Here is a 13,239-nt window from a genome sequence, read left to right as displayed (position 1 = left end):
ATAATCTCTACAGTGCCTTCCAACACAAACCATCCTGTGATTCTGTGATTGAACCTGCAGGGTATTTCAAGATGCAATAACTGTGTCCTTGCTTCTGGAAGACTGGTTGTTATCTTTTTAGTTCACTGACTTAAACACAGATATTAAATGGACCAAAACCAGAGAAATGCAGACACTCTGGAGACCAGGACATCCCAGTCACTAACGTGCCATTAAGAAATGTAGATGGTAACTGCAACACTTGCTTTGGTGAATATATGCTCATTATAGTCCATTAAGTGATTTCTGTGTCTCACTGGGCTTCATGACAAGTGCTGGATATTTGAAGTCTTTTAGGAAGCTCATAAATCACTGAATGCTGTATTGTACTTGTGAGTCAGCTCTTACCATTGTGCCCCCAGGCCCATCATTATACCTTTGGAAAGACAGGTTCTTCCTTCCAAAGTCATGTACTTAACCTTTTGTTTAGCATGTCCAAACACTTCAGCATCACAGTGCTTTTACATTTTGGGAAGGGTTATTTATAGCTCTCCAAACTGGGCAAATCTTTCCCTGTCTGACAGTTAATATTTGTATTTATTTTCATTAAGGAAACATGCTCACAACCAGCTGAATGATGTATGAACAGCAAAGAGCCTTCTCTACATGTGGATAAAAGCCAAGCTCCGATCTGCTAGTGCAAGTTTTTTTCTCTGGACAATCACCTCCCTCTTGCTTGAACTTTCCTGAGCTCTGTCTCCTGCTTAACACAAATGGCCCCTGAACCTCTTGCGGGAATAAAGCTGCTGCCCTTCCTCCTTCTGATAACAGTTTTTAGGGAAAGAGGAGGATATGACTGGAGGCACAAGAAGGTGGTAATGCTGCAACCTTCTTCTATCTCCTCATTTGATGACTGCAGTCACTCACAGAGTCCTAGAGTCACTGAAGTTGGAAAAGGCCTTTAAGATCATTGAACCCAAGGATAAACTTAAGATGGCCAAGTCTACCACTAAACCTAAGCACCACATCTACATAAATACCTCCAGTGACTCAACCACTCAAGGTCTCAGCGTGACAGAAGAAAGAACATTTCTATTCTCTTTTGTATGTCCTTAATTTTGTGGAGATGAAATTATGATTCCTACCCTACTTGAAGGTATCACAAGGGGGATATTTGCGGCTAACCTCACATAGGCCTCCTTCAAACTAACCTCTAACCATGGATTTCCTTGCAGAGAACAGTCTTCTGTTTTGCTGAGGACAATTATGCAGCCCTGCTTGGAGAGGAGGGTGGAAGGTTCTGCTGTACTTGCTACAGTCTGCTACTCAGGGATGACCTTAATAGGGATGTTGCAGGGATTAAAACATGAAAGGATAGCTCTAACTGAGACACTGATAGAAGCAGACAGCAGTCTGAAGGGGTGACAGAGAGGCAGAAGGTCAGTCAACGGAGCAGAGATTTAGGAGAATTCCCATTAGGGTTAGGAGGACGTTACAATTTAATATGAGGAATAATGTGGTGATGCAGCTGTCAGCTGAAACTAGTTCTGGTACAGTGATCAGGACAGCTCTATCAGTAGATCTGTCATGGTTCAGGGTAAGGAACTGCTGTGAGAGTGAGGATGTAAGGTGATGTCTTGAGCAAGAATGGAGATAGAAGAAATAATCTGTGTGATGATATCTCTTCTCATCCAAAAATCTCTTCTGGTCAAAGTCATTGGCTCACTAGTGAAAACTTGGTAAAAACATTGGAGAACAATAATGGATGAAGGGAGAATTAGCCTGGATCAAGAACAATGTTCGTAAAGAAGAATGAGGGCGGGAAGTATTTAAAATTAATTCCAGCAGAACATCTCATATGAGCCTGGAGGTTAACTGTGCTGCATCCTTGTGGGAGATTCAGGTGGATCTTTCATGACTGAGTGGTCCACTTTTGTTCCACTTTCTGGTGTTTCTTAAGATATCTTTAAACTCGGACTTTATGGAATTTATGGCAATGTAAGTGACCCTTGCAATTAGTGTGTGGAACACTTCTAGCAGCCCGTCAGACAGAGCTTCATTCTCACCTGGTGCAGCTCTGCTGGGCGGGAGGCTGCTCTAGAGGCGGGATAGCTGGAGAAGTTACCTGTGGAATTTCTTAAGTTTTACAGTGGAGGTCAGATTAGGGGCTTTCAGTGCATTTTTTAAACCCTCCATTTGACTGAAAGGTCTTTGTTTTCAGAATAGCTAAATGGAGAAATAGGGAGTGCAGACAACAACTTTTGGTTGCCTCTGGTGAAGTGGCACATGTAGAACTTTAATGAGGGCTTTTGGGGAGGCACACACCTCCTTGTTTCAGCTTCAGATGAGTTTATGACTGCAACTGCTCAAGTGAAAAACAATCAGGCAGTTGAGCAAAATTTTCCTTGTATTATATATGAGACCTCAGTAAAGATTATTCTGTCTTCCCAATTTTTGATGCTTTAGGTAGATTTGCACTGCTCTCATCCATCTGAGCATGGCCGTGTGCCTTCTCCAGCACAGCAGCTTACACACAGCAGCCCATCCTCTGATCCTGCAAGGTTCTCAGAGGCCTGCTGAGAGAGAAAAGGACTTGTGACTACTTTTGCTCACAACTACCAGTGCACAGTTAGGCCTACAAAGCTGACAAAACGAGCATCCTCCCCCTTCCCAGGATGGTGCCTGAACTCGGTGATGTTGGAGCACAGTTTGACAGAGACCAGCTGAGTTACCACAGACTTCTTGTGACTGTCAGCAAGATCAGCATCTCCAACTAGGTTGATAATCTGTTGTGCTTTGCCTTACTTGTCATTTTCACTTATCTATACCAACAACTGATGAGAGCACTCAAAGAGCCTGTTTGGCAAACTGATAGTGTATCTACGAGGAAGCACTTATGAAATGTGGTATCCTGGCAGAGATCCTGGGATAAGCAGTTCCAGTAAAACATATCCCTCCTTGACACAAAGCAATGGATACATGGCAGGCCTGGATTTTGCCCATTGGTTTCCTTAAGTGCCATATAAGATTTCAGGGTGAATTCTAGGTTTTGTTCTTGTGGTGATTTAGCCAGTAAATTGCAATTTGAGGGTCTTGCAGAGATGGAAAAGAGAAGTCTGCTACTAACAGAAAGCAGTCAGACAGACTCCTGTGACTTCCCTGTGCATTTCCCAGGTAAGACTGAAGGGGCCAGTCTATGTCTCACTCAAAGCTGGCAGAGTTAACACCTCACTCACGGGGAAGAAACAGTCCTAAATCAGTATCTTTATGTAAAAAATCCCCACCCCACCTCATTTAGCTGTCAAAAGTTTTTACAATCCTCCTCGAGTGTGAACTGCGAGAGCCAGTTCATGTCTATCCATTAGTTAGTCAAAGGAAATGGGGTGTATTCTAGAGTTTCCATTGTCCTTCATTCCTGCATGAATTTGTCTTCCTCTGCAAAGCCCTGGAAGTAATGGATAGCTTGTTGACTTCTGAACTTGAAGATAACTTTTTGAGTTGCACCTCATGTTGGAGGAAAAGCATGTGAAGGGGAGCAGAAGAGCTCAAAGACTTTGTGCAGTGGAGGTTAGCAGCAAACCATTAATTACGTGCAAAGGAATTATTAACAGATAGACAGGCTTTTAATTTTATATTCTTTTTCTCCCAAGTTGAGCTATTGATCTGAAATGAATAGCTTCTGCAGAATAATTGCAACCCACGTAACCAAGATTTTACAGTCTTTGTACGAAGGTATTTTAAAAGATTGACACAGCTCTGGTAGGATACATTAGTATGCTGGGATAACAAGGCTCCTTGGAAAGTTTTGGAAACTTCTTCCCAAGCCCCCATCAAATTACCTCCAATTTCTTATTACTTAGAGAGCACATTAAGTACATGCTATGCATTTTAACAAAGCTGTGGTTCCTGCCCTGAAGATTTTACAAGTCTGAGACTTTGACCTAGTACCTGTTTAAATCTGTGGGAGTCTTTGCCTTGATATCAGTGTGGGTTGAGTCAGATCCTCACACAGCACTTAATGAGAATTAGCAACAGTTCTTGTTACACTCTAGTACACCTAGTTCACTCACAGCAAATTCATGAGCAGTTCCCTGCAACGGCCCTGATAAATTCCGTGGGGATCTTCACTTGTGAGTGAGTGAGCACCTACCACCTGGGCGAATGCAGCCCTGCTGGGTGGGAGCACAGAGACCAGAAGGACAGAGGTAACCATGCTGGCTTGCTCCTGGCTTTTTAGCACCCGGAGCAGCATGCATGGCTGAAAACCACACTAGGCTAAAATTCCTTACCCATGCTCTTTGTCTGAGCACGAGCTGTGCAGCCAGCCCCTGTGGAAAATCTCTGAGGATGTGATTCCCTCCACATTCTGCCACAGCCACCTTCCAAGTGAAAGCTGTGCATATACAGTCTTTGTCCCAACTTATTTAACTACTTTGACTCACTCCAGCTTACCAGGGTGAGGGGAATTTAGAGCCCCTTTTCAGCTACCACAGCACCAGGCCTGCCAGCATTCAGCCTGTTGTGGATGCCTCTGTGTTCTTGTTTGGAAAGGCTGCTTGTGTGCAGTTTTGCTTCAATGCAAATGCTTTAGGCCTCAGTGCAGCGAAGTAATCAAGAATATGCTTGACTTTAAGTCCATGAATGATCTCTGAATCTCGGCCTTTGTACTCAGAACAAAACCCGTTAAATAAAGGAATAGCTTGAATGCCAGCAGCCCAGCTGTTTTTGAACAACCCTCCAATAAGAAACCCAAGAGCATTTGCATTGGTAGAAACAAAAGTTGGATAAGGAGGCTGATTCACTGTCTGGCTTCTGGAGACATTTTATAAATAGCTGCAAGAAAAACACAGGAGTTTTTAAATTATTATTAGTTGATAAAACATGTTGACAGAATCCTTTTCAGGATTGTAACTTGGGGGCAGCATGTCTTTTTGGACAGCAGACACATGGCAAACAATTTATTTGCTGAAGAAAGCCAGATGCTCTGTGTCCTTGGCAGGCGATTTATAAGATTAAGGAAAATCAAGCTTGTGACTAGAGTGTGGTAAATAAGTAAAAGAAATAAATAAAGCAGCCACACTGCCCACAAGAAGCTCTTCTGTCATTTTTGGCAGGACAGCTGGTTTTCAGCTACTTCTCCCCATGATGTGTGACTGACAAGGAAGAGCAGGCCACCTGAGGGGAAAAGTGGTTCTTGTTTGTCAGCCACTGCCCTCTCAGCACTGTGCTGCTGCACGAACAAGCTCAGATGCCTCTGTGGACTTTCACAGCATGTCCCAGGCTACATTTATGGTCACAGTGATGATCGGCTGAGAGGGTGAAAGACACACATGAAAGTGAGTACAAGGGAACATATGTGTTGAGCATCCTCCATCCAGCAGTTGCCCAGCCTGCCTTTGAAGCTGTTATGCAGCAAGCAGACACCTCTAGCAAACCTATGATGGATAATAACCCAGAGATCAAGGGCTGGAAAACAGGAAGTACAGTACGTCTCTTACTTGTAGGGCTTGACCCATAGCTGACGCAGATCGGCGTCGTGCCATTGGGAGAAGATTCTTTGTATAGGCTGAGACCAGCTGAACACGAGAATTTTCAATAAAATAAAGTAGTTCTGTGAATAAACAAAATATTAGTGGAGGAAAAAACGGACATGATAAAGTTTGTGTTGTTTATCCTTCACACAGCTGGTCTTTTCTTAATTTTTCTTCAGCAGATGTTTGTGACGGCACAACTTAGAGATCAAAATATTGTACTGCTTTCGAGCCATATCAGGGAGAGGGCAGGAGTGCTGTAAAATATCCCCATGGCTATTAGAGTTTATGAACCAACGAGATAGAGAGACCATGCAGTAGATTTTTGAATGTCAGTCTGAAGCCTCTGAATTCCATATGCTCTTACCCCCACTGTGCCTCCAGGTATAACATTACTCCTTCTTTCATCAGGCTTCCTTCTCAATCAAAATACTGACACTACTTCAAATACCATTTGGATAATTCCTCTCAAATGAGGAACATGGGGAGGATGCCCCCATTTGCTGTTCTCTCCTATGTACACTTTATAGGTGACAGTGTCCAAATACCTTCCAGTAATGCACTGTGATGTGCATGTGCATGTGTACTGTCTGTTATTCAGAGTTATTCTCTCTCCTTCACTCCCACAAGAGACTTGTGGGTGCAGTGAAGGTGCAAAGCAAGTGAGAGGACTCAAGGTAAAAGGAAAACTGTCCCCTGTCATGGGGCAGCTCGTTCATACTAGTCTTCCTTCCCTTCTGTGCTAGTACAGGCAGCAAGGAGAAATGAATTACCTTAGTGTCATCACACGAAGGTAAATCAGAAATATTTTTATAATTGTTTTTATTATTTAAATGACACGTAGGGGACCCTGAAACATTTTTGATTTAAACAAAGAATTCCCTTCCCTGCCCAGACAGCTAAAGCCAATATGGACAAAAGAGAGAGTGACATGTGGACCATGCATTACATGGTGAGCAGCAGAGTTGCTCGATGTTGCCTAAATTTCCCTAAAGCACAGGAATTCGGAAGAAAAACATAGGTGGCCATACCAATGTGAGTTGAGCCTCTTTCTCAGGAAGCTCAGACTCCCTCCACCTCCTCAAATAAGAGGTGTAATCTGACATTCCTCCTGTGTGTGGGTGGAGACCTCCCTGTACCTCTTCTGGTCTGGAAAGGTCAACGTGTGACCTCTCGCAGCTTGAGGATGACAACACATGAGTAAAGGCAATGAGTGTATGAATGTGTGGGAGGGAGAGGCCAGTGGCTGAAGCCCTTGGAAAGACCTTCATTTTTTGAAAGTTCTATTTTTAATGACTGTAATATTCTATTAATATTCAGGGGAGATATAATTAGGACATTGTTTCTATTTTGAAATTGTTTTTGTCTGAGTATTGGTTTGGACTGCAAACCAGCTCTTTGGCAAGCTCCTGCTTTTGTGTGTTGTGAGGCAGCAGTCCTTGGCTGTACCTAACGAGATTAGAGTCAGCACTGACTGGACATGCTCACCCTGTCAGCTCCAACTGGACACTTGGTGGGATTTTGGGGAGGCTGAAACCATTTTGTCTGAGGCTCAAGTGTTTTCAGTTGCTGGAACTTAAGGCTAGGGATTATGCAGCAGCAGATAAAAGAATACAAATAGTCAGATGTTAGGATTTTGAAGTGTGTTTAACGCAACACTTTAAAAAATGTGTATGCTATTTCATAGTTTTCTCTGATTTGTCCAAGACTAATCTGGTGTGGGCAGTGTTTTCTTTAACTGTCTCCCAATAAAACCACCCTACATAATCACGCACCAGACTATTTATTCCTGGGAATGGCTTGCATCACACATGAAAGAATTTAATAATGACACTTGGATGGAGTACTGTTATTTATGGAGGAAAAGGTCGTGTTCTATGCCTGCACCAGCAGTGGGTGGCTGCAGCCTTGGGTAGCACAGTGTTGGATCACTGTGCTGCCAGCAGATAGGGGAGTGTGCCTGACAGCCAGCTGCTTTTGTCATTGGTGCAGAGCTGGGGCATCATGCTCCTCAGTTCAGGCTTTGTTATTTTTATCACTCTGTAAACAAAACTCCTGCCTTTTCCTTCTGATAAATAGTGAAGAAGCCAGTGCAAGCTAACATGAAGGGGGAAGTGAGTGTATCATACTGTTGATATATATTGGTATCCCCACATCCTCTGTTATGCAAGGGAGAAATTGGTGGCTGTTTTTTGCTTTTATTTCTGGAAAGTGATCGTTTTTAATCCCCAGTCTTTCTCTCTTTGCACCCAGCTCCCATATTACTTGCCAAGTTTTCCTTTCAGATGTTCTAGGAACACCCTCCCGGCTGCAGGAAACTGCAGGGCTGCCAGCCATGCTGTGCCTCGTGCCCAGCTGGGAGCTCATCTTCCCCCACCGTGCTCAGCTGGGTGCTCCCTGGCTCTGCAAAGCAAAACAAGGATGTTCTGCTCCTCCTGCCTCTGCATCTCTTTCTACCTAATGCTTTCTCAAACTAACACTGTGATTCCATTTCCTTTTGTCATGGGCCTCTAAAGTGAACTTCAGCCTTTTCATTTGACTATTCCATGCATGTAAATTTATAACATAGGGTATCTGACACAAATAGCCTTGTAGAGACACACCATCTCTTTCCTCCTGGCTATTTTTAATTGATTTGGGTTTTTTTTAAGGAAATGAGGAAACACATCAAAGGATATATTGTGCAATTTAATCTTCAGGGAAAGTTCAGAAGAAGAAAAGAAGAAAAGAGAGCTCAGTCTTAAAAAAAAGAAAAAGAGAAAATGTTTGCCCTTCTAGAAGTGCTATATATGTCAGTTGTGCTGTGCTGTGGACAGAACAGCAGGTCTTCTGGAAAAAAAAATAGCCATGTGGGCTTCTGTGTTTACAGGGCATTGCCAAGCCTGGATTAAGTGTGGTAAATGGAGAAGGGTAGAGGATTTCTGTTTCATTCCCTATGCTCACTCCTGTCACTGCCAGTCGTGTTGGCAGAGCGTTGCCACTGACAGTAAGGAGTCTGCTGGTCCCAGTCTTTTCTTGGTTCCAAACCCTTTTTCTTTGCATTTTGGAATTGACTGTCATAACTCCATTGGCTGTCCAGGGCTAACAACAGCAAAAATTAATGCACATATGGTTGCTGGAGTAAGAATGGTAGGTACTGAATGTTCAGAGAAAGCACATTTTTTACAAATTCACTCTTCTAAGTGAAAGGGAACTTCTAGGGGAGAATTGATCCTCCCAGTTGTCATCTGTGGGGATGAAAAAGTCCATGCTTGGTCTTGAGCTCTGAACTGACATGCATTTGTGTGTGTGTGTGTGTGGTCTAGACTCTCCTGCAATTTAGTCATAGCCTAGCCCTGATTTTCCCATTGTTTTACATTAAAGGCATGCTCAGAGCTTTCCAATCTTTTTGCCTTTCCTCAGCAATATTTTTAACTTACCACCTAAAAAAATGATAAAGATTTTAGAGTCAGTTTTCATCTTCACTTCTAGGTGACCTGATGGAGTACAGCCTTGCCATCACCTTATAAATCAGGTGTTTGAGAGGGGGGAAAGGGGACTCTGTAGAGAATTACTCTGAAAAACTTGAAATGATCTATGCCTGAAGCAGCTGGGAAGACTGTTAACATGCAGTAGAATATTTTGTGTAAGAGAAGCAGTGAAGGGTTACACATATCTTTCCTCCTCTTCCCAAACACTTGCGGATGCTTGTCAATACAGAAATGACATCTTGGAGTTGTGCATCCGCGTAGGGCCACTGGCCACTGACAAGTCCTCTGAAGTGTGACAGCCCTTAGGGAACCCCAGGCAGGGGAGGGGTGCCCCTTTGGGCCCTGCTGTTACAGCTCTTCAAGGTAACAAACCCCATCTGGCCCAAGCCCTATGTGGGAGTGGTGGGGCAGTGTCTGGGTCTGCCTGGCACGCACGCCATCCCTGTGCCCAGCTCCATGTGCTGCCCCACTGCTTCACTTTGAACTTCGATCCTACTTTCTCTTTATTTTCTCAGTGATTGAGTTAAGGGCAAGGATTTAAGCTAGTTGATTTAAATTCAAGCCATATGAGACAGAAGTGATTTTCTTGGACAGGAAAAATAATCTTGGGGAGTTTATAGGACTTACAATTGCTCTGTATTTTCATGGAGTATGAACACAATTTGTCTCTCTACTTCTCAATCTCAATGTCTTATTGGATCTTATTGGATTAGCTTGTTGTTCTTGGAATTTCCATGTACTGGCATGGGCTCAGCAAGCCTTTTTTCATATTTGGTTAGCCTGGAGATTGCAGCCTTTCTTCGACAATGTGAAATTGCTTGTACAGATGATTCCTGCGCATCTCTTTCTCCTAACTGTATTCAATACATGTCTCTCCATCCATGCTTCAGTCCTTCTTGGACCTGGGCTGACCTAAGCTAAAATCCTGGACAAACCAAGCACAAACAACCAGAGGAAGACTCCTGTCATTTGCTTTCAAGCTGCAGTTCCACAAAGAACTGGACATTGGCAAGTGAAGAGCATGCCAAAATCAAGAACAGTTGTGGCAGTGTGACTCTTTGGGATTTTTATGAAGAATTAAGAAGAAGCCTCTGAAGAACCTTTCTGCTTTCCAGGTATCATGGTGAAGAAGCATCATACTAGAAAATTCCACACTCTTATATTCCATACCTTGAGTGAGACACCAGTCCCACATGACTGCATCACCAGCCTCCCCCCATGCCTGCACAACAGAGTGCCTGTAATTCTTTGCACAGAAGTCAGACCCTTCTAAAACCCAGACATTCATATTCCCATCAAAATCTGAACAGTGGGGTTTTTCCATCAACAGTTTTGAGCTATCAGTCTCAGCTGTGAATGAAAAATTCATCAGGCAAAGGCTAAAGAAGTCACACCTGTCAGCCTGACACACTGTTTATCTCAAAGACTTTACCTCAGAAAGTATAAACAGTAGAATATTTATTTTCCTTCCTGCCATCTATGAGGTTATTCAGCAATTTGAGTGTACTCACGCACAGCTTTCATGAGCCAACCTTAATTGCACAGCAATGTGCCATAAAAACAAAGATTAGGCACTATTATCTAGGAACCAATTTTACATTTTTCTCCTCTGACTTGAACTGTTTAAAATATAGGGCACTATCTCATTTTGGCTGTACATAAATATCTCAGTTGTCAAACTGCCCTTACTCAACCAGCCAACTTTTCTTGGTGGTTGAAAATCATAGTGTTTAATTGTGTCAACCAATGTGAAAAATGTTATTGGTTCACCACCTGGCTGCACCATATAGTTAAAAACACTTAAGAAACTGAGTGTGGAATTTAAGGGACTGCAAAAATTTTTTACCCATTAAGAAATGAATGTGATGCAAGGACAGAGGGAAGAAAATAAACAGATGATATGTTTCTTTATCCAGGTGCATTCTTGCTTTCTCCTTACTAGCTGGCTTTGAATCTTCCAAAGGGTGTGTATATAAATAGGGTGTGATAGGGGCCCAAGGCACCTGGAAGAGGCTTCTGCCAGATTTGTATAAGCTTTCAATTAGTCTGTGACTTCACAGTCTTGAAATTGTTCAACAGTCACTGTCACCTACATGAGCAGAATTGACAGGTAAAAAGCATGATGGATCAACATGAAATTCAGTTTTTCTGGGCTCAGTATTTACTGTAATTCTGGTGACCTCATCTGTCTTACAACTGAGAGAGAGGAAAGGTGTTCAGTGTAGAAATTCATAGCAAATTCCTTGGGTGCAGGGGAAAAAAATCACATATTAATTTTTAGCATCCACTGAATGCTCTCCATGCTGGACAAAAATTTTGGCAAGCAGTGTAAGCCATCTGCTCCTAGGAATAGGTTCCAAGGAGGTGGTTTATGGTTCATGGTATTTGAAATCCCTTTTGTGTAACTCTTCATCAATGAAGAGTGCAACCGTGGCATTAGCTTCCCGATTGGAATCTTGCTGAGAGAAAGCTTGGAGGGGAACACTGTCCTGTATCAACTATCATTTACAGACAATTGATTACCTTCTGTGTTGTGCACATATAATGTGATGGTGTTTTTATCAGGACAAAAGCTACTGAGGAGTTTTTGCTAGCTGAGCTACCTGAAATCTCTCTCCTTTATCCCATAAATGTAACCAGATGTGCAGGATCTAGCAAGTATAAGGTGAAAAGACAGAATTAGATAGATCCATTAGCCTCTTCTCCTGCATAGTGTAGGATATGAGGTTTTCACTCAGTAACTCACACTCTAAACCAAAAACAAAAAGCCTCTTTTATGTGGGATGCAGATGGTGGGATGGACTGAACTAAGTACCACTTGCATTAACTTGTACATAGGTGGATGAAATGCATCCACATCTTCCTCACAGTCTCTTCGTTTAGGTGGGAACACTGCTGGCTCCTTAGGAAATTTTCAAATGTGAACCAAGAAGGCAGTTATCAGGGTGCAAGGTAAGGAAGGAGAGCTGTGATAAGCAATCCTTTGGCCAAGGAAGGAGATTTAAGGAACAAACATTGATTCCCAGCCCCTGTCAAAAGTTTGCAGTGAGGCTCAGCTGTGGATCTCAGAAGAGGGTGAGACACCAGGTATAAGAGAAATCCTTACAGGAAGGTGCAGAGCTCACTGATCCAAGCTAAATAGCCTCTGATCTGCTCAGAGACACTTTTATTTGAGGCCAGCGGAGAAAAAGGATGTGGAGACTATGAATTGACATGAGGATGGCAGTCTTTATCTCCTGACCTTTATTTTTCTCTAGAATCCACTTAGACACTCCCTATTTTGCCCAAGAGCTGTGGGCACTGCTGAGGTGGCATTCTGAGAGTGCTGGGCATACTTTGTGAGTCCAGGTTCTCAGTGGACACCAGCCTGTGAGCTTTGCTCACAGCTGCCCTCTCCTACCAGAGGCTTGTCTGTGGGAGGGGCTTGCCGCGGTGGTACAGTCAACCAGAAGGGTTTGCCACGGCTTGAGTGTGCCAGCAGATAACCTGGTAATGTGCAGGAGCAGAGCTATAGTCCCAACTCTCTTATTTTGTAAAAGAAAAACACTTCTGTTTGCATTCTCTGACCTCTCCTTGGTAAATTCCTCTTCTCTTCCTTCCTGTGTCGTATGCTGTGTGCCAGCCCAGTGGAACAGAAATCTTGTTTTCCAGTCCTAAGGCAAGTTTTGCTGCGAAATGAAAAAGAGATTGCCCAGCTTTAATTTCAGCATAATGTGCTAGTAACAATTCTCTGAACTCTGGCATTCTGCTTGGTCAAAGAGCATTTCCTGCCCTCCCTCCTCTCCTTCCTCCCTCCCTCCCTCCCTGCATCCCCACTAGCCTCTTATGAAATTAATAAACATAGGGTGTTTGTTGACTGGGTGGAGAAATTGCATTCAGATCACATAATGTCTGAGGCCTGGCAAGTCTTTGTGAATCTGTTCTGGTCTTTGCTAAATGGAGCAGGGTGCCCTCCAGTCTAGTAGCAAATATCTTAGGGGGGAAAGAAAAAGGCAAAGAAAACTCCACTTTGTATTGCTAGAGAACCAGGTCAGTATGATTTACAGACCCTTGACCCTTCTCATTTTTTATTTTTATTTTTTTGGATAAGAGATTGTGGTCCTCATCATGGCAGAAAAATAGTCTGTGGTTGGAACCACATTACATAATACCAAAACCTGGCACTTCTACAGGTCATTGTAATGTGATAAATATGTCTGGGCAGGAATTTTCTAGGGTCTTATGGGTATGCACATATCACCCATCTCCCTTCTCAGGGA

Source organism: Aphelocoma coerulescens, chromosome 1A, assembly GCF_041296385.1.
Source record: "Aphelocoma coerulescens isolate FSJ_1873_10779 chromosome 1A, UR_Acoe_1.0, whole genome shotgun sequence".
NCBI classification, from domain to species: Eukaryota; Metazoa; Chordata; class Aves; order Passeriformes; family Corvidae; genus Aphelocoma; species Aphelocoma coerulescens.
The sequence above is the reverse complement of the archived record's forward strand: the minus strand, read 5'-3'. Positions refer to the sequence as shown.